Source organism: Cyanistes caeruleus, chromosome 8, assembly GCF_971803275.1.
Source record: "Cyanistes caeruleus chromosome 8, bCyaCae1.hap1.1, whole genome shotgun sequence".
Classification (NCBI taxonomy): domain Eukaryota; kingdom Metazoa; phylum Chordata; class Aves; order Passeriformes; family Paridae; genus Cyanistes; species Cyanistes caeruleus.
This window is the reverse complement of record NC_141708.1, coordinates 12,309-36,322: the sequence shown is the minus strand read 5'-3', so window position 1 is coordinate 36,322 and position 24,014 is coordinate 12,309. Positions and strand designations below refer to the sequence as shown.

Below are 24,014 nucleotides of genomic sequence, written 5' to 3'. Positions count from 1 at the left end.
AGCTGGAAGAAGAGAGCATGCAGTGAAATAAAGCTTGTGGGCCAAGAGCTGAAATCACTGGGGCTGGGAAAGGGCTCTCCAGGGCAAGAGCTGAAATCACTGTGGGCTGGGATAGGGACTGACAATGTCATAGCCACTGTAGGATCTGTGTGCTGGAATCACTGTAGGCCTGGGATATGGAAGTTGGGGCTGGGTCCTGTGATTGGAAATAGAACAAGATGGGTAGGGGCAAAATAATTGGACCGTAACATGGGAGCTGAGATGCAGGCAGTGCCAGGGTTTTGCCTGTGTCTTTGATAGCCACTGTAGCGCTGGTGCTGAATTCACAGTGGGGCGGGGACATTGACTGTGGGGTGGGCTTCTAGGCCCTAGGGTGGGAGCTGAAATGTTGCCGAGCTGGAGACAGGAGGAAGATCCTGCGCCTTGTACCTGGAGAAGTTTCAGCCAGCAGCACTGAAGAAACACGCATCTGGGCCGGAAGAAGAGCTTGCAGTGAAATAAAGCTTGTGGGCCATGAGCTGAAATCACTGTGGGGCTGGGATAGGGACTGACAATGACATAGCCACTGTAGGATCTGTGTGCTGGAATCACTGTAGGCCTGCGATATGGATGTTGGGGCTGGGTCCTGTGACTGGAAATAGAACAAGATGGGTAGGGGCAAAATAATGGGACCATAGCAGTGGAGCTGAAATGGGTTCGGGTTAGGGATTTTGCCTGCGTCTTTGATAGCCACTGTAGTGCTGGTGCTGAATTCACTGTGGGGCGGGGACATTGACTGTGGGGTGGGCTTCTAGGCCCTAGGGTGGGAGCTGAAATGTTGCCGAGCTGGAGACAGGAGGAAGATCCTGCGCCTTGTACCTGGAGAAGTTTCAGCCAGCAGCACTGAAGAAACACGCATCTGGGCCGGAAGAAGAGCTTGCAGTGAAATAAAGCTTGTGGGCCAAGAGCTGAAATCACTGTGGGGCTGGGATAGGGACTGACAATGACATAGCCACTGTAGGATCTGTGTGCTGGAATCACTGTAGGCCTGCGATATGGATGTTGGGGCTGGGTCCTGTGACTGGAAATAGAACAAGATGGGTAGGGGCAAAATAATGGGACCATAGCAGGGGAGCTGAAATGGGTTCGGGTTAGGGATTTTGCCTGCGTCTTTGATAGCCACTGTGGGGCTGGTGCTGAATTAACTATGGGGCTGGGATAGAAACTGCTAATGGGATTGCCACTGTAGGACCTGTGTGCTGGAATCACTGTAGGCCTGTGATACGGGTGTTGGTGCTGGGTCCTGTGATTGGAAATAGAACAAGATGGGTAGGGGCAAAATAATTGGACCGTAACATGGGAGCTGAGATGCAGGCAATGCCAGGGTTTTGCCTGCGTCTTTTATAGCCACTGTAGCGCTGGTGCTGAATTCACAGTGGGGCGGGGACATTGACTGTGGGGTGGGCTTCTAGGCCCTAGGGTGGGAGCTGAAATGTTGCCGAGCTGGAGACAGGAGGAAGATCCTGCGCCTTGTACCTGGAGAAGTTTCAGCCAGCAGCACTGAAGAAACACGCATCTGGAGCCGGAAGAAGAGCTTGCAGTGAAATAAAGCTTGTGGGCCAAGAGCTGAAATCACTGTGGGGCTGGGATAGGGAGTGACAATGACATAGCCACTGTAGGATCTGTGTGCTGGAATCACTGTAGGCCTGGGATATGGATGTTGGGGCTGGGTCCTGTGATTGGAAATAGAACAGGATGGGTAGGGGCAAAATAATGGGACTGTAACACGGGAGCTGAAATGGGTTCGGGTTAGGGATTTTGCCTGCGTCTTTGATAGCCACTGTAGCGCTGGTGCTGAATTCACAGTGGGGCGGGGACATTGACTTTTGGGTGGGCTTCTAGGCCCTAGGGTGGGAGCTGAAATGTTGCCGAGCTGGAGACAGGAGGAAGATCCTGCGCCTTGTACCTGGAGAAGTTTCAGCCCGAAGCATTGAAGAAACACGCATCTGGAGCTGGAAGAAGAGAGCATGCTGTGAAATAAAGCTTGTGGGCCAAGAGCTGAAATCACTGGGGCGGGGAAGGGCTCTCCAGGGCTAGAGCTGAAATCACTGTGGGCTGGGATAGGGACTGATAGTGACATAGCCACTGTAGGATCTGTGTGCTGGAATCACTGTAGGCCTGCGATATGGATGTTGGGGCTGGGTCCTGTGACTGAAAATAGAACAAGATGGGTAGGGGCAAAATAATGGGACCGTAGCAGGGGAGCTGAAACGGCTTAGGGATTTTGCCTGCGTCTTTGATAGCCACTGTAGGACTGGTGCTGAATTCACTGTGGGGCGGGGACATTGACTGTGGGGTGGGCTTCTAGGCCCTAGGGTGGGAGCTGAAATGTTGCCGAGCTGGAGACAGGAGGAAGATCCTGCGCCTTGTACCTGGAGAAGTTTCAGCCCGAAGCATTGAAGAAACACGCATCTGGAGCTGGAAGAAGAGAGCATGCTGTGAAATAAAGCTTGTGGGCCAAGAGCTGAAATCACTGTGGGGCTGGGATAGGGAGTGACAATGACATAGCCACTGTAGGATCTGTGTGCTGGAATCACTGTAGGCCTGCGATATGGATGTTGGGGCTGGGTCCTGTGACTGAAAATAGAACAAGATGGGTAGGGGCAAAATAATGGAACCGTGGCAGGGGAGCTGAAACGGCTTAGGGATTTTGCCTGCGTCTTTGATAGCCACTGTAGCTCTGGTGCTGAATTCACAGAGGGGCGGGGACATTGACTGTGGGGTGGGCTTCTAGGCCCTAGGGTGGGAGCTGAAATGTTGCCGAGCTGGAGACAGGAGGAAGATCCTGTGCCTTGTACCTGGAGAAGTTTCAGCCAGCAGCACTGAAGAAACACGCATCTGGAGCCGGAAGAAGAGCTTGCAGTGAAATAAAGCTTGTGGGCCAAGAGCTGAAATCACTGTGGGGCTGGGATAGGGACTGACAGTGACATAGCCACTGTAGGATCTGTGTGCTGGAATCACTGTAGGCCTGTGATATGGATGTTGGGGCTGGGTCCTGGGACTGGAAATAGAACAAGATGGGTAGGGGCAAAATAATGGGACCGTAGCAGGGGAGCTGAAATGGGTTCGGGTTAGGGATTTTGCCTGCGTCTTTGATAGCCACTCTGGCGCTGGTGCTGAATTCACAGTGGGGCGGGGACATTGACTGTGGGGTGGGCTTCTAGGCCCTAGGGTGGGAGCTGAAATGTTGCCGAGCTGGAGACAGGAGGAAGATCCTGTGCCTTGTACCTGGAGAAGTTTCAGCCAGCAGCATTGAAGAAACACGCATCTGGAGCTGGAAGAAGAGAGCATGCAGTGAAATAAAGCTTGTGGGCCAAGAGCTGAAATCACTGGGGCTGGGAAGAGCTCTCCAGGGCTAGAGCTGAAATCACTGTGGGCTGGGATAGGGACTGATAATGTCATAGCCACTGTAGGATCTGTGTGCTGGAATCACTGTAGGCCTGTGATATGGATGTTGGGGCTGGGTCCTGGGACTGGAAATAGAACAAGATGGGTAGGGGCAAAATAATGGGACTGTAACACGGGAGATGAAATGGGTTCGGGTTAGGGATTTTGTCTGCGTCTTTGATAGCCACTGTGGGGCTGGTGCTGAATTCACTGTGGGGCTGGGATAGGGACTGCTAATGGGATTGCCACTGTAGGATCTGTGTGCTGGAATCACTGTAGGCCTGTGATACGGATGTTGGGGCTGGATCCTGTGATTGGATATAGAACAAGATGGGTAGCGGCAAAATAATGGGACCATAACATGGGAGCTGAAATGCAGGCAGTGCCAGGGTTTTGCCTGCGTCTTTGATAGGCACTGTAGCGCTGGTGCTGAATTCACAGTGGGGCTGGGACATTGACTTTTGGGTGGGCTTCTAGGCCCTAGGGTGGGAGCTGGAATGTTGCCGAGCTGGAGACAGGAGGAAGATCCTGCGCCTTGTACCTGGAGAAGTGTCTGCCAGCAGCATTGAAGAAACACGCATCTGGAGCTGGAAGAAGAGAGCATGCTGTGAAATAAAGCTTGTGAGCCAAGAGCTGAAATCACTGGGGCTGGGATAGGGACTGACAATGACATAGCCACTGTAGGATCTGTGTGCTGGAATCACTGTAGGCCTGGGATATGGATGTTGGGGCTGGGTCCTGTGACTGAAAATAGAACAAGATGGGTCGGGGCAAAATAATGGGACCGTAACAGGGGACCTGAAACGGCTTAGGGATTTTGCCTGCGTCTTTGATAGGCACTGTAGCGCTGGTGCTGAATTCACAGTGGGGCGGGGACATTGACTGTGGGGACGGCTTATAAGCACTAGGGTGGGAGCTGAAATGTTGCAGAGCTGGAGACAGGAGGAACATCCTGCTCCTTGAACCTGGGGAAGTTGCAGGCAGCAGCGTTGGAGAAGCAATCATCTGGTGCAGCAAGAAGAGAGCTTGGAGTGAAATAAAGCTTGTGGGCCAAGAGCTGAAATCACTGGGGCTGGGAAAGGGCACTCCAGGGCTGGAGCTGGTTTAGGGACCGATAATGGGATTGTCACTGTAGGATCTGTGTGCTGGAATCACTGTAGGCCTGGGATATGGATGTTGGGGCTGGGTCCTGTGATTGGAAATAGAACAAGATGGGTAGGGGCAAAATAATGGGACCATAACATGGGAGCTGAAATACTGGCAGTGCCAGGGTTTTGCCTGTGTCTTTGATAGGCACTGTAGCGCTGCGGCTGAAATCACTGTGGGGCTGGGACATTGACTGTGGGGTGGGCTTCTAGGCCCTAGGGTGGGAGCTGAAATGTTGCCGAGCTGGAGACAGGGGGAAGATCCTGCGCCTTGTACCTGGAGAAGTTTCAGCCCGCAGCATAGAAGAAACACGCATATGGAGCTGGAAGAAGAGAGCATGCTGTGAAATAAAGCTTGTGGGCCAAAAGCTGAAATCACTGGGGCTGGGAAGTGCTCTCCAGGGCAAGAGCTGAAATCACTGTGGGCTGGGATAGGGACTGACAAGGTCATAGCCACTGTAGGATCTGTCTGCTGGAATCACTGTAGGCCTGTGATATGGATGTTGGGGCTGGGTCCTGTGATTGGAAATAGAACAAGATGGGTAGGGGCAAAATAATGGGACCGTAACAGGGGAGCTGAAACGGGTTAGGGATTTTGCCTGCATCTTTGATAGGCACTGTGGCGCTGGTGCTGAATTCACAGTGGGGCGGGGACATTGACTGTGGGGTGGGCTTCTAGGCCCTAGGGTGGGAGCTGAAATGTTGCCAAGCTGGAGACAGGAGGAAGATCCTGCGCCTTGTACCTGGAGAAGTTTCAGCCAGCAGCATTGAAGAAACACGCATCTGGAGCTGGAAGAAGAGAGCATGCAGTGAAATAAAGCTTGTGGGCCAAGAGCTGAAATCACTGGGGCTGGGAAAGGGCTCTCCAGGGCAAGAGCTGAAATCACTGTGGGCTGGGATAGGGACTGACAATGTCATAGCCACTGTAGGATCTGTGTGCTGGAATCACTGTAGGCCTGGGATATGGATGTTGGGGCTGGGTCCTGTGATTGGAAATAGAACAAGATGGGTAGGGGCAAAATAATTGGACCGTAACATGGGAGCTGAGATGCAGGCAATGCCAGGGTTTTGCCTGCGTCTTTGATAGCCACTGTAGCGCTGGTGCTGAATTCACAGTGGGGCGGGGACATTGACTGTGGGGTGGGCTTCTAGGCCCTAGGGTGGGAGCTGAAATGTTGCCGAGCTGGAGACAGGAGGAAGATCCTGCGCCTTGTACCTGGAGAAGTTTCAGCCAGCAGCATTGAAGAAACACGCATCTGGAGCTGGAAGAAGAGAGCATGCTGTGAAATAAAGCTTGTGGGCCAAGAGCTGAAATCACTGGGGCTGGGAAAGGGCTCTCCAGGGCAAGAGCTGAAATCACTGTGGGCTGGGATAGGGACTGACAATGTCATAGCCACTGTAGGATCTGTGTGCTGGAATCACTGTAGGCCTGGGATATGGATGTTGGGGCTGGGTCCTGTGATTGGAAATAGAACAAGATGGGTAGGGGCAAAATAATTGGACCGTAACATGGGAGCTGAGATGCAGGCAATGCCAGGGTTTTGCCTGCGTCTTTGATAGCCACTGTAGCGCTGGTGCTGAATTCACAGTGGGGCGGGGACATTGACTGTGGGGTGGGCTTCTAGGCCCTAGGGTGGGAGCTGAAATGTTGCCGAGCTGGAGACAGGAGGAAGATCCTGCGCCTTGTACCTGGAGAAGTTTCAGCCAGCAGCATTGAAGAAACACGCATCTGGAGCTGGAAGAAGAGAGCATGCTGTGAAATAAAGCTTGTGGGCCAAGAGCTGAAATCACTGGGGCTGGGAAAGGGCTCTCCAGGGCAAGAGCTGAAATCACTGTGGGCTGGGATAGGGACTGACAATGTCATAGCCACTGTAGGATCTGTGTGCTGGAATCACTGTAGGCCTGGGATATGGATGTTGGGGCTGGGTCCTGTGATTGGAAATAGAACAAGATGGGTAGGGGCAAAATAATTGGACCGTAACATGGGAGCTGAGATGCAGGCAGTGCCAGGGTTTTGCCTGCGTCTTTGATAGCCACTGTAGAGCTGGTGCTGAATTCACAGTGGGGCGGGGACATTGACTGTGGGGTGGGCTTCTAGGCCCTAGGGTGGGAGCTGAAATGTTGCCGAGCTGGAGACAGGAGGAAGATCCTGCGCCTTGTACCTGGAGAAGTTTCAGCCAGCAGCATTGAAGAAACACGCATCTGGAGCTGGAAGAAGAGAGCATGCTGTGAAATAAAGCTTGTGGGCCAAGAGCTGAAATCACTGGGGCTGGGAAAGGGCTCTCCAGGGCAAGAGCTGAAATCACTGTGGGCTGGGATAGGGACTGACAATGTCATAGCCACTGTAGGATCTGTGTGCTGGAATCACTGTAGGCCTGGGATATGGATGTTGGGGCTGGGTCCTGTGATTGGAAATAGAACAAGATGGGTAGGGGCAAAATAATTGGACCGTAACATGGGAGCTGAGATGCAGGCAGTGCCAGGGTTTTGCCTGCGTCTTTGATAGCCACTGTAGAGCTGGTGCTGAATTCACTGTGGGGCGGGGACATTGACTGTGGGGTGGGCTTCTAGGCCCTAGGGTGGGAGCTGAAATGTTGCCGAGCTGGAGACAGGAGGAAGATCCTGCGCCTTGTACCTGGAGAAGTTTCAGCCAGCAGCACTGAAGAAACACGCATCTGGGCCGGAAGAAGAGCTTGCAGTGAAATAAAGCTTGTGGGCCAAGAGCTGAAATCACTGTGGGGCTGGGATAGGGACTGACAATGACATAGCCACTGTAGGATCTGTGTGCTGGAATCACTGTAGGCCTGCGATATGGATGTTGGGGCTGGGTCCTGTGATTGGAAATAGAACAAGATGGGTAGGGGCAAAATAATGGGACTGTAGCAGGGGAGCTGAAATGGGTTCGGGTTAGGGATTTTGCCTGCGTCTTTGATAGCCACTGTGGGGCTGGTGCTGAATTAACTATGGGGCTGGGATAGAAACTGCTAATGGGATTGCCACTGTAGGACCTGTGTGCTGGAATCACTGTAGGCCTGTGATACGGGTGTTGGTGCTGGGTCCTGTGATTGGAAATAGAACAAGATGGGTAGGGGCAAAATAATTGGACCGTAACATGGGAGCTGAGATGCAGGCAATGCCAGGGTTTTGCCTGCGTCTTTTATAGCCACTGTAGCGCTGGTGCTGAATTCACAGTGGGGCGGGGACATTGACTGTGGGGTGGGCTTCTAGGCCCTAGGGTGGGAGCTGAAATGTTGCCGAGCTGGAGACAGGAGGAAGATCCTGCGCCTTGTACCTGGAGAAGTTTCAGCCAGCAGCACTGAAGAAACACGCATCTGGAGCCGGAAGAAGAGCTTGCAGTGAAATAAAGCTTGTGGGCCAAGAGCTGAAATCACTGTGGGGCTGGGATAGGGAGTGACAATGACATAGCCACTGTAGGATCTGTGTGCTGGAATCACTGTAGGCCTGGGATATGGATGTTGGGGCTGGGTCCTGTGATTGGAAATAGAACAGGATGGGTAGGGGCAAAATAATGGGACTGTAACACGGGAGCTGAAATGGGTTCGGGTTAGGGATTTTGCCTGCGTCTTTGATAGGCACTGTAGCGCTGGTGCTGAATTCACAGTGGGGCGGGGACATTGACTTTTGGGTGGGCTTCTAGGCCCTAGGGTGGGAGCTGAAATGTTGCCGAGCTGGAGACAGGAGGAAGATCCTGCGCCTTGTACCTGGAGAAGTTTCAGCCCGAAGCATTGAAGAAACACGCATCTGGAGCTGGAAGAAGAGAGCATGCTGTGAAATAAAGCTTGTGGGCCAAGAGCTGAAATCACTGGGGCGGGGAAGGGCTCTCCAGGGCTAGAGCTGAAATCACTGTGGGCTGGGATAGGGACTGATAGTGACATAGCCACTGTAGGATCTGTGTGCTGGAATCACTGTAGGCCTGCGATATGGATGTTGGGGCTGGGTCCTGTGACTGAAAATAGAACAAGATGGGTAGGGGCAAAATAATGGGACCGTAGCAGGGGAGCTGAAACGGCTTAGGGATTTTGCCTGCGTCTTTGATAGCCACTGTAGGACTGGTGCTGAATTCACTGTGGGGCGGGGACATTGACTGTGGGGTGGGCTTCTAGGCCCTAGGGTGGGAGCTGAAATGTTGCCGAGCTGGAGACAGGAGGAAGATCCTGCGCCTTGTACCTGGAGAAGTTTCAGCCCGAAGCATTGAAGAAACACGCATCTGGAGCTGGAAGAAGAGAGCATGCTGTGAAATAAAGCTTGTGGGCCAAGAGCTGAAATCACTGTGGGGCTGGGATAGGGAGTGACAATGACATAGCCACTGTAGGATCTGTGTGCTGGAATCACTGTAGGCCTGCGATATGGATGTTGGGGCTGGGTCCTGTGACTGAAAATAGAACAAGATGGGTAGGGGCAAAATAATGGAACCGTGGCAGGGGAGCTGAAACGGCTTAGGGATTTTGCCTGCGTCTTTGATAGCCACTGTAGCTCTGGTGCTGAATTCACAGAGGGGCGGGGACATTGACTGTGGGGTGGGCTTCTAGGCCCTAGGGTGGGAGCTGAAATGTTGCCGAGCTGGAGACAGGAGGAAGATCCTGTGCCTTGTACCTGGAGAAGTTTCAGCCAGCAGCACTGAAGAAACACGCATCTGGAGCCGGAAGAAGAGCTTGCAGTGAAATAAAGCTTGTGGGCCAAGAGCTGAAATCACTGTGGGGCTGGGATAGGGACTGACAGTGACATAGCCACTGTAGGATCTGTGTGCTGGAATCACTGTAGGCCTGTGATATGGATGTTGGGGCTGGGTCCTGGGACTGGAAATAGAACAAGATGGGTAGGGGCAAAATAATGGGACCGTAGCAGGGGAGCTGAAATGGGTTCGGGTTAGGGATTTTGCCTGCGTCTTTGATAGCCACTCTGGCGCTGGTGCTGAATTCACAGTGGGGCGGGGACATTGACTGTGGGGTGGGCTTCTAGGCCCTAGGGTGGGAGCTGAAATGTTGCCGAGCTGGAGACAGGAGGAAGATCCTGTGCCTTGTACCTGGAGAAGTTTCAGCCAGCAGCATTGAAGAAACACGCATCTGGAGCTGGAAGAAGAGAGCATGCAGTGAAATAAAGCTTGTGGGCCAAGAGCTGAAATCACTGGGGCTGGGAAGAGCTCTCCAGGGCTAGAGCTGAAATCACTGTGGGCTGGGATAGGGACTGATAATGTCATAGCCACTGTAGGATCTGTGTGCTGGAATCACTGTAGGCCTGTGATATGGATGTTGGGGCTGGGTCCTGGGACTGGAAATAGAACAAGATGGGTAGGGGCAAAATAATGGGACTGTAACACGGGAGATGAAATGGGTTCGGGTTAGGGATTTTGTCTGCGTCTTTGATAGCCACTGTGGGGCTGGTGCTGAATTCACTGTGGGGCTGGGATAGGGACTGCTAATGGGATTGCCACTGTAGGATCTGTGTGCTGGAATCACTGTAGGCCTGTGATACGGATGTTGGGGCTGGATCCTGTGATTGGATATAGAACAAGATGGGTAGCGGCAAAATAATGGGACCATAACATGGGAGCTGAAATGCAGGCAGTGCCAGGGTTTTGCCTGCGTCTTTGATAGGCACTGTAGCGCTGGTGCTGAATTCACAGTGGGGCTGGGACATTGACTTTTGGGTGGGCTTCTAGGCCCTAGGGTGGGAGCTGGAATGTTGCCGAGCTGGAGACAGGAGGAAGATCCTGCGCCTTGTACCTGGAGAAGTTTCAGCCAGCAGCATTGAAGAAACACGCATCTGGAGCTGGAAGAAGAGAGCATGCTGTGAAATAAAGCTTGTGAGCCAAGAGCTGAAATCACTGGGGCTGGGATAGGGACTGACAATGACATAGCCACTGTAGGATCTGTGTGCTGGAATCACTGTAGGCCTGGGATATGGATGTTGGGGCTGGGTCCTGTGACTGAAAATAGAACAAGATGGGTCGGGGCAAAATAATGGGACCGTAACAGGGGACCTGAAACGGCTTAGGGATTTTGCCTGCGTCTTTGATAGGCACTGTAGCGCTGGTGCTGAATTCACAGTGGGGCGGGGACATTGACTGTGGGGACGGCTTATAAGCACTAGGGTGGGAGCTGAAATGTTGCAGAGCTGGAGACAGGAGGAACATCCTGCTCCTTGAACCTGGGGAAGTTGCAGGCAGCAGCGTTGGAGAAGCAATCATCTGGTGCAGCAAGAAGAGAGCTTGGAGTGAAATAAAGCTTGTGGGCCAAGAGCTGAAATCACTGGGGCTGGGAAAGGGCACTCCAGGGCTGGAGCTGGTTTAGGGACCGATAATGGGATTGTCACTGTAGGATCTGTGTGCTGGAATCACTGTAGGCCTGGGATATGGATGTTGGGGCTGGGTCCTGTGATTGGAAATAGAACAAGATGGGTAGGGGCAAAATAATGGGACCATAACATGGGAGCTGAAATACTGGCAGTGCCAGGGTTTTGCCTGTGTCTTTGATAGGCACTGTAGCGCTGCGGCTGAAATCACTGTGGGGCTGGGACATTGACTGTGGGGTGGGCTTCTAGGCCCTAGGGTGGGAGCTGAAATGTTGCCGAGCTGGAGACAGGGGGAAGATCCTGCGCCTTGTACCTGGAGAAGTTTCAGCCCGCAGCATAGAAGAAACACGCATATGGAGCTGGAAGAAGAGAGCATGCTGTGAAATAAAGCTTGTGGGCCAAAAGCTGAAATCACTGGGGCTCGGAAGTGCTCTCCAGGGCAAGAGCTGAAATCACTGTGGGCTGGGATAGGGACTGACAAGGTCATAGCCACTGTAGGATCTGTCTGCTGGAATCACTGTAGGCCTGTGATATGGATGTTGGGGCTGGGTCCTGTGATTGGAAATAGAACAAGATGGGTAGGGGCAAAATAATGGGACCGTAACAGGGGAGCTGAAACGGGTTAGGGATTTTGCCTGCATCTTTGATAGGCACTGTGGCGCTGGTGCTGAATTCACAGTGGGGCGGGGACATTGACTGTGGGGTGGGCTTCTAGGCCCTAGGGTGGGAGCTGAAATGTTGCCAAGCTGGAGACAGGAGGAAGATCCTGCGCCTTGTACCTGGAGAAGTTTCAGCCAGCAGCATTGAAGAAACACGCATCTGGAGCTGGAAGAAGAGAGCATGCAGTGAAATAAAGCTTGTGGGCCAAGAGCTGAAATCACTGGGGCTGGGAAAGGGCTCTCCAGGGCAAGAGCTGAAATCACTGTGGGCTGGGATAGGGACTGACAATGTCATAGCCACTGTAGGATCTGTGTGCTGGAATCACTGTAGGCCTGCGATATGGATGTTGGGGCTGGGTCCTGTGATTGGAAATAGAACAAGATGGGTAGGGGCAAAATAATTGGACCGTAACATGGGAGCTGAGATGCAGGCAATGCCAGGGTTTTGCCTGCGTCTTTGATAGCCACTGTAGCGCTGGTGCTGAATTCACAGTGGGGCGGGGACATTGACTGTGGGGTGGGCTTCTAGGCCCTAGGGTGGGAGCTGAAATGTTGCCGAGCTGGAGACAGGAGGAAGATCCTGCGCCTTGTACCTGGAGAAGTTTCAGCCAGCAGCATTGAAGAAACACGCATCTGGAGCTGGAAGAAGAGAGCATGCAGTGAAATAAAGCTTGTGGGCCAAGAGCTGAAATCACTGGGGCTGGGAAAGGGCTCTCCAGGGCAAGAGCTGAAATCACTGTGGGCTGGGATAGGGACTGACAATGTCATAGCCACTGTAGGATCTGTGTGCTGGAATCACTGTAGGCCTGGGATATGGATGTTGGGGCTGGGTCCTGTGATTGGAAATAGAACAAGATGGGTAGGGGCAAAATAATTGGACCGTAACATGGGAGCTGAGATGCAGGCAATGCCAGGGTTTTGCCTGCGTCTTTGATAGCCACTGTAGCGCTGGTGCTGAATTCACAGTGGGGCGGGGACATTGACTGTGGGGTGGGCTTCTAGGCCCTAGGGTGGGAGCTGAAATGTTGCCGAGCTGGAGACAGGAGGAAGATCCTGCGCCTTGTACCTGGAGAAGTTTCAGCCAGCAGCATTGAAGAAACACGCATCTGGAGCTGGAAGAAGAGAGCATGCTGTGAAATAAAGCTTGTGGGCCAAGAGCTGAAATCACTGGGGCTGGGAAAGGGCTCTCCAGGGCAAGAGCTGAAATCACTGTGGGCTGGGATAGGGACTGACAATGTCATAGCCACTGTAGGATCTGTGTGCTGGAATCACTGTAGGCCTGGGATATGGATGTTGGGGCTGGGTCCTGTGATTGGAAATAGAACAAGATGGGTAGGGGCAAAATAATTGGACCGTAACATGGGAGCTGAGATGCAGGCAGTGCCAGGGTTTTGCCTGCGTCTTTGATAGCCACTGTAGCGCTGGTGCTGAATTCACAGTGGGGCGGGGACATTGACTGTGGGGTGGGCTTCTAGGCCCTAGGGTGGGAGCTGAAATGTTGCCGAGCTGGAGACAGGAGGAAGATCCTGCGCCTTGTACCTGGAGAAGTTTCAGCCAGCAGCATTGAAGAAACACGCATCTGGAGCTGGAAGAAGAGAGCATGCTGTGAAATAAAGCTTGTGGGCCAAGAGCTGAAATCACTGGGGCTGGGAAAGGGCTCTCCAGGGCAAGAGCTGAAATCACTGTGGGCTGGGATAGGGACTGACAATGTCATAGCCACTGTAGGATCTGTGTGCTGGAATCACTGTAGGCCTGGGATATGGATGTTGGGGCTGGGTCCTGTGATTGGAAATAGAACAAGATGGGTAGGGGCAAAATAATTGGACCGTAACATGGGAGCTGAGATGCAGGCAGTGCCAGGGTTTTGCCTGCGTCTTTGATAGCCACTGTAGCGCTGGTGCTGAATTCACAGTGGGGCGGGGACATTGACTGTGGGGTGGGCTTCTAGGCCCTAGGGTGGGAGCTGAAATGTTGCCGAGCTGGAGACAGGAGGAAGATCCTGCGCCTTGTACCTGGAGAAGTTTCAGCCAGCAGCATTGAAGAAACACGCATCTGGAGCTGGAAGAAGAGAGCATGCAGTGAAATAAAGCTTGTGGGCCAAGAGCTGAAATCACTGGGGCTGGGAAAGGGCTCTCCAGGGCAAGAGCTGAAATCACTGTGGGCTGGGATAGGGACTGACAATGTCATAGCCACTGTAGGATCTGTGTGCTGGAATCACTGTAGGCCTGTGATATGGAAGTTGGGGCTGGGTCCTGTGATTGGAAATAGAACAAGATGGGTAGGGGCAAAATAATTGGACCGTAACATGGGAGCTGAGATGCAGGCAGTGCCAGGGTTTTGCCTGCGTCTTTGATAGCCACTGTAGCGCTGGTGCTGAATTCACAGTGGGGCGGGGACATTGACTGTGGGGTGGGCTTCTAGGCCCTAGGGTGGGAGCTGAAATGTTGCCGAGCTGGAGACAGGAGGAAGATCCTGCGCCTTGTACCTGGAGAAGTTTCAGCCAGCAGCACTGAAGAAACACGCATCTGGGCCGGAAGAAGAGCTTGCAGTGAAATAAAGCTTGTGGGCCAAGAGCTGAAATCACTGTGGGGCTGGGATAGGGACTGACAATGACATAGCCACTGTAGGATCTGTGTGCTGGAATCACTGTAGGCCTGCGATATGGATGTTGGGGCTGGGTCCTGTGACTGGAAATAGAACAAGATGGGTAGGGGCAAAATAATTGGACTGTAACAGGGGAGCTGAAATGGGTTAGGGATTTTGCCTGTGTCTTTGATAGGCACTGTAGCGCTGGTGCTGAATTCACAGTGGGGCGGGGACATTGACCTTTGGGTGGGCTTCTAGGCCCTAGGGTGGGAGCTGAAATGTTGCCGAGCTGGAGACAGGAGGAAGATCCTGCGCCTTGTACCTGGAGAAGTTTCAGCCCGAAGCATTGAAGAAACACGCATCTGGAGCTGGAAGAAGAGAGCATGCTGTGAAATAAAGCTTGTGGGCCAAGAGCTGAAATCACTGGGGCAGGGAAGGGCTCTCCAGGGCTAGAGCTGAAATCACTGTGGGGCTGGGAAGGCATTCTAGGGCTGGCGCTGAAATCACTGTGGGGCTGGGATATTGACTATGGGGACGGCTTATAAGCACTAGGGTGGGAGCTGAAATGTTGCAGAGCTGGAGCCAGGAGGAACATCCTGCTCCTTGAACCTGGGGAAGTTGCAGGCAGCAGCGTTCGAGAAGCACACATGTGATGCAGCAAGAAGAGAGCTTGGAGTGAAATAAAGCTTGTGGGTCAAGAGCTAAAATCACTGGGGCTGGGAAAGGGCACTCCAGGGCTGGAGCTGGTTTAGGGACCGATAATGGGATTGTCACTGTAGGATCTGTGTGCTGGAATCACTGTAGGCCTAGGATATGGATGTTGGGGCTGGGTCCTGTGACTGGAAATAGAACAAGTTGGGTAGGGGCAAAAAAATGGGTATGTAACAGGGCCCCTCAACCTCTGGCAGTTCTGGTATTTTGCCTGTGTCTTTGATAGCCACTGTAGGGCTGCTGCTGAAATCACTGTGGGTCTGGGATATTGACTGTGGGGTGGGCTTCTAGGCCCTAGGGTGGGAGCTGAAATGTTGCCGAGCTGGAGACAGTAGGAACATCCTGCTCCTTGAACCTGGGGAAGTTTCAACTAGCAGCGATGGAGAAACACGCATCTGGAGCTGGAAGAAGAGAGCTTGCAGTGAAATAAAGCTTGTGGGCCAAGAGGTGAAATCACTGGGGCAGGGAAGGGCTCTCCAAGGCTGGCGCTGTAATCACTGTGGGCTGGGATAGGGACTGATAATGGGATTGCCACTGTAGGGTCTGTGTGCAGGAATCACTGTAGGCCTGTGATATGGATGTTGGGGCTGGGTCCTGTGACTGGAAATAGAACAAGATGGGTAGGCCCAAAAAAATGGGACTGGAGCATGGGACCTGAAACTCTGGCATTGCTGGGAATTTGCCTACATCTGTGATTGCCACTCTAGGGCTGGTGCTGAATTCATTATGGGGCTGCGATAGGGACTGCTAATGGGATTGCCTCTGTAGGATTTGTGTGCTGGAATCAGTGTAGGCCTGTGATGATGGATGTTGTGGCTGGGTCCTTTGAATGGAAATAGAACAACATGGGTAGGGCCAGAAAAAAGGGACCGTAACATGGGAGCTGAAACACTGGCAGAGTCGGGATTTTGCCTGCGTCTGTAATAAGCACTGTAGGACTAGTGCTGAATTCACAGTGGGCCTGGGATATTGACTGTGGGGTGGGCCTTTAGGACCTAGGGTGGGAGTTGAAATGTTGCAGAGCTGGAGACAGGAGGACGATCCTGCTCTAGATCCTGTGGAAGTTTGAGGCAGCAACGTTGGAGAAACATGTATCTGCAGCTGGAAGAAGAGAGCTTGGAGTGAAATAAATCTTGCGGGCCAAGAGCTGAAATCGCTGGGGCTGGGAAGGGCTCTCCAGGGCTGGCGTTGAAATCAATGGGCAGGGAAGGCATTCTAGGGCTGGCGCTGAAATCACTGTGGGGCTGGGATAGTGACTGTGGGGACGGTTTATAAGCCCTAGGGTGGGAGCTGAAATTTTGCAGAGCTGGAGACAGGAGGAAGATCCTGCGCCTTGAACCTTGAGAAGTTTCTGCCAGCAGCACTGAAGAAATATGCATCTGGAGCTGGAAGAAGAGCTTGCAGTGAAATAAAGCTGGTGGGCCAAGAGCTGAAATCACTGTGGGGCTGGGATAGTGACTGATAATGGGATTGCCACTGTAGGATCTGTGTGCTGGAATCACTGTAGGTCTGTGATATGGATGTTGGGGCTGGGTTCTGTGACTGGAAATAGAACAAGATGGGCAGGGTAGAAAAATATGGGTATGTAACAGGGGACCTCAACCTCTGGCAGTTCTGGTATTTTGCCTGCGTCTTTGATAGCCACTGTAGGGCTGCTGCTGAAATCACTGTGGGGCTGGGATATTGACTGTGGGGATGGCTTATAAGCTGTAGGGTGGGAGCTGAAATGTTTCAGAGTTGGAGACAGGAGGAATATCCTGCTCATTGAACCTGGGTAATTTTCAGCTAGCAGCGTTGGAGAAATGCGCATCTGGTGCTAGAAGATTGCTTGCAGTGAAATAAAGCTTGTGGGCCAAGAGCTGAAATCACTGGGTCAGGGAAGAACATTCTAGGGTTGGATCTGTAGTCACTGTGGGGATGGCATATTGACTGTGGTGTGGGCTCAGAGACTGTAGTGGGAGAACCCGACGGAAGAGGATGATCCTGCTCCTTGAAGCTGTGGAAGTTTCAACCAGCTGAGTCGTAGAAACTCATCTGGAACTGGAGGAACAGAGGTAGATTTGAAATAAAGCTTTTGGGCAAGAGTTGAAATGACTTGGCCACGGAAGGGGTCTCTAGGGTTTTTGCTATAATCACTGTAGGGCTGGGAAAGAGACTGATAATTGGATTGACCCTGCTGGGTGAGATAACTATGGTAGCATTTATATGCTGAAATCACTGTAATTCAGTGATATTGCTGTTGGGGCAAGGTCAAAGGGCTGAGGTCAAGGTCAAAACTCTGAAATAAGGGGTCAATAATTTAAGTGACAAGTCTGGCATTCAAAGTTCATGGGTCAGATGTGAATGGTCTGGGGTCAAAGATGCCCACCGGCCCTTCGCCCCCACAGCAGATTGTGTCTCACCTACGCCCAGCCACCTCAGGTAGTGTCAGACTAAATTTATCCGCCTGCAACATGGTAAGATTAACCAATTGCTCAGTATTTTGTCTCTCTACAGGACATTAATACCCCAAACAGCACTGAAAAGGCAGACTTGCTTCTAATTGAGACTATCATAAATGGAAATGGTAACACTAAAAAAGGTCATGTCGCAAAACACCAAAACAAAGCCTAGAAAAACTGCGTTCCAAAATGCCAGAATAACCTGATTTCAAGTAAATAGTACCCCAAATTTCAAAACAGCAAAGAACTAGATTCCAAAAGCTCAGTTTTAAAATACCAGAATAACCATTTCCAAAGTACCCAAAAAACCCCCCAGTTTCCAATTCCCAAAATAGCAAATGCAGAAATACCAATGTAACCCACTTCTAAGATTCCAGAACTAGTCCAAAAATACCAGCGTAACCCAGTTTCCCATCACCGAGTTGCAAATTTTTCAAATAACCCAATAGCAAAATACCAGAATAGCGGGTTCCAAAATACCAAAATGATTCCGTTTCAAAATAGTAAACTATCAAGTTCCAAAATATGAAAATCACCCCATTTCAAAATATCCAATTACAAAATACTAATTCTCAGATGTGTTATACTGGCAGGATTCCCAAACCCAAAAGAATGAAATATCGTCAAAACGGGATCCGCACTACCAAAACGGCTATTTTCTTCCCTGAAAAGCTTTACCCAGCAATTATTAATACACGTAGTTATTTTGATCATTTTAGATGGGCTTAATAGAATTTTCACTTTAAAAGGCAGTATTTTTAGCATTCCGCAGCTCGTGTCTCTGACACCAGCATCCAGGCGGGACCCCCAGGGCCGGCATCAAAGGAACAGAGCAAGCCTGGTCCCCGTGGCTGCGCGGGGAAAGACTGAGCGGTGACCACAGGGAGCATTTATAAACTATATTGATATTTCACTGAAATTCAGGGCAGAGCAGTGACAGGGGCGCTCGGGTTTGGTCAGGATTCCCCTTAAACAAGCCAGCCAAATCCCCCACCGCTCAAGGGAAGCAGAAGTCAGTAACCGGTAATCGCCTAGTACCCTGTGAGCAATTTCCTCAGTAATCACAAAGCCAGCACGCAGGGGATTTATGTGGCAGAATATCAATTTCAGCCTCGGCACCCGGAGGAGGAGGCCGGTTCTCTATCACGGAAATGGAAGCCTAGCACCCCAGCGTTTCGGGAACGGACAGCGGGACACGTAGAGGAGGGAATGACCGGCAGTACCTTTCTCCGCCCCACCCCCACCCCAAGGTGCAGCAGCTCCAGGCGTGACTGGTGAGGACGAGAAGGGAGCAGCTCACGGCAGAGGCAGTTTTCAGGAGGTAACCTGGGTAGACCTGTGCAGGGAGCCGCCAGAGGGGCCAGCGGGGGCATCCTGGGAGTTTCTCTGGGAACGAGGGTCACGGCACCCAGCAGCGACGTGGGGAGCAGCCGGTTCTACCCCGGTGGGAAGTGTCACTTTAAGAGAAAGCTGAGGGAAAAGCCCGTCCTGCTGAGCGGTGACCTCTGAGTGGGTGGGGCAGCATGCACGCTCCCCGGGGAATCGGGTGGGGCGGGGGGGAAAAGGCACCAGTTTTCATCTTTGCTCTTCCACCTCAGCACTCCTTTTTCAGCGCCCCAAAGAAGGGATGGGTTATCAGGAAAAAAGGGGTTTTAGCTGAGGGAAAAAGCTTCCTTTTCCACCGTTGCCTGTGTTCAAATTGAAGAGAAATCCACTTTCCCTGCAATTTTAGTAGTCTCAATTGGAGGTAACTCTGCCTTTTCTGTGCTGTTAGAAGTATTAATTGATAGAGACTGCCCATTTTCTATTTTTTTCCACTTTAAGTGGAAAGGGAAAGCATGGATGATGCTTTTTTATGCATCTGAATTAAGGGAAAAATGCCCCCTTTTCCATCAACAGAGAGATTTAAAGCGAGGAAAACCACTCTTTTCCCCAATATTTGAGGGGTTTAAATTAACGGGGAGAAGCCATTTATTTACCACTGTATCTGTTTAAATGGAGTTAGCTGTCCCATTTGCTCATTTTAAGCTTTGCCTTTTCCAGAATTTCAAGGGTTTAAAGCTACATTTTAGGGCACTTTTACCCACACCCTGGCATCAAATATCTGCGACGGGAGCGAGGCCAGCAGGTATGTAATGGTAATGGCACCTGGGAGTCCATTCTTTTTCTTATTTTTATTCAGAATGTAGAGAGCCCTGATTAAAGGTCCCTATGAGACACCATTCGAATCAATACTATTCTTCTCCACTCTAGTTAATCACAGGTGCAATGCTACTTAGTAATCACTGAAACATAATTATGCAAGTGTATAAATTATCCAACTTAGCTAGCAACACTGCTGAAACACAAAGTTTTTCTTCTTACCTTTTTTTTTTCTTTGCTTCATTGTTTGGAGTAACCGTAGCAAAAAAGAAAACACTGTTTTTTCCTAAAGAGTCTTCTGCTACATGGAGCTTCTTGCCTCAAATTTAACTCAGAGGAGCCAAACAGCTAGGGTCCCTCTGAGGGCTTTTATACCCGGTGGGATTTGCCGCCTCCCCTTTCCCAGGCATCGTGGGAAAAAGAGGCGGGCCCAATTAGGGGTATATTAACCCCAGGCTGTGCTAAGGGGCATTATTCCCTCCAGGGGAATCAGTGGGGGTAAAGAGCTCCTCTCTCATTTCAGTGATGCAGCTCTTTCAATTTACTTTAGCCTGCTAAGAGCAGGCATCTTTTGGGCATTTGCAGCAGCCAAAGCTTTGAAAACACCTTGAAGAAAACAATATTGAACACAGGGAGTATTTAAGCTCATGATTTTGGGTTGGGGGTTCAGGGGAAATAAGATGCTTTTATCATGACTCTTCTTCTTGGCTTTTTTTTTTTTTAGGAGGATTGCAATTTCCAGAAGTTCTAGGCCACGTCAAGTGCGATACTTCAGATTTTCTCAGCAGATTCATTGTAACACAAAAGGGAACCGCCCCTGCAGCAGCTGTCCTTAGCAGCAGATTGGCCTCTCGCACAGATTCACTTCGGAGAGATAAGTCAAGGGCCATGGTCACAGAGGGGATCAAAGCAGGGCGGTGGGGTAGGATTCACACCATTTAGGGGTTTTGAGTCAGCTATGGGGAGGGGAAGGTTTGAGAAATGGCCTCTGGGTCCACAGTGAGGGAAAGGCTCACTTTAGCTAACAATGCTGAGGTGGGCAGGGCAGAGCAGTCCCAGGGTGGGTTGTTACTTGTCTCTCGTTCTTTCTGTATATTCTGTGCATCTTGTGCAATGTGTCTCTTGCCTTAGCCCTCCCAGGCGCTTATGAGAAACCCAAGATCCTTCCATTCATCTCCCATCTTTGAGATCCTCGGCCCGATGCCGGCGAAACTTCGATACTGGAGCTCGGACACCCGTCAGAATCGCATCTGTCTTTAGAAGCATGTGATAGTATGTTTTTTTAGGTCTTGTTATCAGCTGTGTCAACAGCTATATGTAGCAGTGTTTCTTTACAGCGGATAAGGACTTGTGTCAATTCAAAGGCAGGCAGAGGCTTCCAGCCATAGGATTCTCAGGCATCCGTCTCTGCGGTTCTTGGAAAAAGTTGTTCCTTTAGCATCTTTTTCCTCCAGGGTCCTCCAAGCCCGACAGGCTCGCCTTCGGTCCCTCCTCGGTCATCACGTTCAGCATTATCTCGGTCCTCGTGAGGACTTTCTTGTCTCAGAGTTTTCTCTCCCTGTCATGTCCCCTCATGTCACGGGTGTCTGGGGGTATTTGGTCCGGAGCTGCTCTGTCCTGCCGCCCAGCCCGGTTGTAGGTGTTTAAGGATAAGTCCCGGGCACTTGTAATCGGAGACTTGTAGTACGGGCTGTAGTTGGAGTCTAGGTGGTATTCTTATGTTGGCAGAAGGTGTTTGGAGCTGTGAAGTTACCCTGCAGCACTTTGACTCTTTTCCTAACTTTCTTTCAGATGCAGACGGATGGACCTCGTGGCAGAGCGCCGCATCCCAGATGAGGGGATCCCCCTGAGAAGGTTGGTCACGATTTTACTTTGCAGCGGGGCTGGAAGCGGTCACTGTGTTACAGCTCTACTCTTTGTATTTATTTCTAGGAAGTAAAGCCAGAAAGCAGCAGGGAAGGCGAAGCAGGTGGAAGGTGAGCCTCAGTTGGTGAAGAGAAGCAGATGTTCTTGCTGGGGTCTCAGTTTCTGGTGCAACTCCCTGCTTGTTTGTGTGTTTTAGGCTGCCTCCTGATGCAGTGCTGAGGCCCCCTCACTGACCTGCCAAGAGACCCGGTTTGCCTCTCTGGTGAGCCCCAGCAAATAATACCGGAGTCCGTGACGAAGCCTCGACCTCGTCCACGTGTCGGTGCGGTCCGGGTACCCTTTAGGTGCGGCCGAGGAGTCGCGGCGAGTCGGGGACGTCGCAAGGAGCGGCGAGGGTGCGGTCAACTTTTAGCGACGCTACATCGCTCCTCTCCGTTTATCCTAGGTGAACCCTGCGACGACGGCGTCTCCCTCGGAGCATGGCCGAAGCGTGGTGCCCAAGGACCCGGGCGTTCCTAAGAGAGAGTGAGTAGGAGTTGGGTTTTGGTGAATATGCCACTAAGATTGTGCTCTTATATTTGGTTTTCTTTATCATAGGTGCTGATACTTGTCTGAGACAACAGCCAGGTGAGAGAAGAACTTCCCAGACAGCGAGGTGGCTTTGTTTGGCCCCCGACCGGCCTCTCTCTGTGACTCACATCTTCAGCCCTCTGAGAGATAAGTGGGGCCCGCAGAGGGGATCAAAGCAGGGCGGCGGGTCGGGACTGAGATCGGTTTGGGTTTTTGAGTGAGCTTTGGGGATGGGGAGGTTCTGGAAATGACCCCATAGGCCCCAGTGAAGGAAAGCCTCACTTTGGTTTGCAATGCTGAGGCGAACAGGGCAGAGCAGTCCCAGGGTGTGTTGTCACTTGTCTCTCGTGCCTTCTGTGTCTTATGTGCATCTTGTGTAACATCTCTATTGCCTTAGCCCTCCCAGGGGCTTATGAGAAACCCCGGGGTCATTCTGTTCATCTACCATCTTTGCATTCCTCGGCCCGACGCTGGCAAAGCTTTGATTTGGGAGCTCTGACACGCGTCAGATTCACATCTGCCTTCAGAAGCACGTGATCAGATGTCTTTTTAGGTCTCGTTCTCAGCTGTGTCGACAGCTATATGCAGCAGTGTTTCTTTACAGCGGATAAGGACTTGTGCCGATTCAAAGGCAGGCAGAGGCTTCCAGCCACAGGATTCTCGGGCATCCGTCTCTGCGGTTCTTGGAAAAAGTTGTTCCTTTCCCATCTTTTTCCTCCAGGGTCATCTGAGCCTGGCAGGCTCGCCTTCGGTCCCTCTTCAGTCATCTCGTTCAGCATTCTCTCGGTCCTCGTGAGGACTTTCTTGTCTCAGAGTTTTCTCTCCCTGTCCTGTCCCCTCGTGTCACGGGTGTCTGGGGGTATTTGGTCTGGAGCTGCTCTGCCCTGGTGCCCAGCCCGGTTGTAGGTGTTTAAGGATAAGTCCCGGGCACTTGTAATCAGAGACTTGTAGTACAGGCTGTAGTTGGAGTCTAGGTGCTATTCTTATGTTGGCAGAAGGTGTTTGGAGCTGTGAAGTTACCCTGCAGCACTTTGACTTTTTTCCTAACTTTCTTTCAGATGCAGACGGATTGACCTCGTGGCAGAGCGCCGCATCCCAGATGAGGGGATCCCCCTGAGAAGGTTGGTCACGATTTTACTTTGCAGCGGGGCTGGAAGCGGTCACTGTGTTACAGCTCTACTCTTTGTATTTATTTCTAGGAAGTAAAGCCAGAAAGCAGCAGGGAAGGTGAAGCAGGTGGAAGGTGAGCCTCAGTTGGTGAAGAGAAGCAGTTGTTCTTGCTGGGGTCTCAGTTTTTGGTGCAACTCCCTGCTTGTTTGTGTGTTTTAGGCTGCCTCCTGATGCTGTGCTGAGACCCCCTCACTGACCTGTCAGGAGACCCGGTTTGCTTCTCTGGTGAGCCCCAGCAAATATTACCGGAGTCTGTGACGAAGCCTCGACCTCGTCCACGTGTCGGTGCGGTCCGGGTACCCTTTAGGTGCGGCTGATGAGTCATGGCGAGTCGGGGACGTCGCGAGGAGCGGCGAGGGCGCGGTCAACTTTCAGCGATGCTACATTGCCTCCTCTCCATTTATCCAAGGTGTACCCTGCGACGATGACATCCACCCCGGAGCGTGGCCAAAGCGTGTGGCCGGAGGACCTGGGAGTTCCTAAGAGATGGTGAGTAGGAGTTGGGTTTTGGTGAATATGCCACTAAGATTGTGTTCTTATATTTGGTTTTCTTTATCATAGGTGATGATACTTGTCTGAGACAACAGCCCGGTGAGAGAAGAACTTCCTAGACAGCGAGGTGGCTTTGTTTGGCTCCTGACCGGCCTCTCTCTGTGACTCACATCTTCAGCCCTCTGAGAGATAAGTGGAGCCCGCAGAGGGGATCAAAGCAGGGCGGTGGGTCAGGACTGAGATCGGTTTGGGTTTTTGAGTGAGCTTTGGGGATGGGGAGGTTCTGGAAATGACCCCATAGGCCCCAGTGAAGGAAAGCCTCACTTTGGTTTGCAATGCTGAGGCGAACAGGGCAGAGCAGTCCCAGGGTGTGTTGTCACTTGTCTCTCGTGCCTTCTGTGTCTTATGTGCATCTTGTGTAACATCTCTATTGCCTTAGCCCTCCCAGGGGCTTATGAGAAACCCCGGGGTCATTCCATTCATCTCCCATCTTT

General features: G+C 51.7%; 3 long non-coding RNA genes across 3 annotated transcripts; 2 read left to right on the top strand and 1 right to left on the bottom strand.

Annotated features, from left to right (window-relative positions):
• Window positions 1-10,278: 10,278 nt before the first annotated feature.
• LOC147651789 (uncharacterized) lies at window positions 10,279-19,766 on the bottom strand. Its single transcript, XR_015289750.1, has 8 exons — window positions 19,645-19,766; window positions 14,451-14,496; window positions 13,555-13,600; window positions 13,082-13,127; window positions 12,609-12,654; window positions 12,136-12,181; window positions 11,663-11,708; window positions 10,279-10,361 (listed from the first exon to the last, which is right to left on the bottom strand). It is a non-coding gene; the product is annotated as an uncharacterized LOC147651789 (long non-coding RNA).
• An 847-nt stretch (window positions 19,767-20,613) lies between these two features.
• LOC147651788 (uncharacterized) lies at window positions 20,614-21,569 on the top strand. Its single transcript, XR_015289747.1, has 4 exons — window positions 20,614-20,694; window positions 21,214-21,276; window positions 21,355-21,398; window positions 21,485-21,569. It is a non-coding gene; the product is annotated as an uncharacterized LOC147651788 (long non-coding RNA).
• Window positions 21,570-21,733: 164 nt separating this feature from the next.
• On the top strand, window positions 21,734-23,749 carry LOC147651787 (uncharacterized). Its single transcript, XR_015289749.1, has 7 exons — window positions 21,734-21,813; window positions 21,886-21,915; window positions 22,917-22,979; window positions 23,058-23,101; window positions 23,188-23,335; window positions 23,438-23,517; window positions 23,590-23,749. It is a non-coding gene; the product is annotated as an uncharacterized LOC147651787 (long non-coding RNA).
• The last annotated feature ends 265 nt before the right edge of the window (window positions 23,750-24,014 follow it).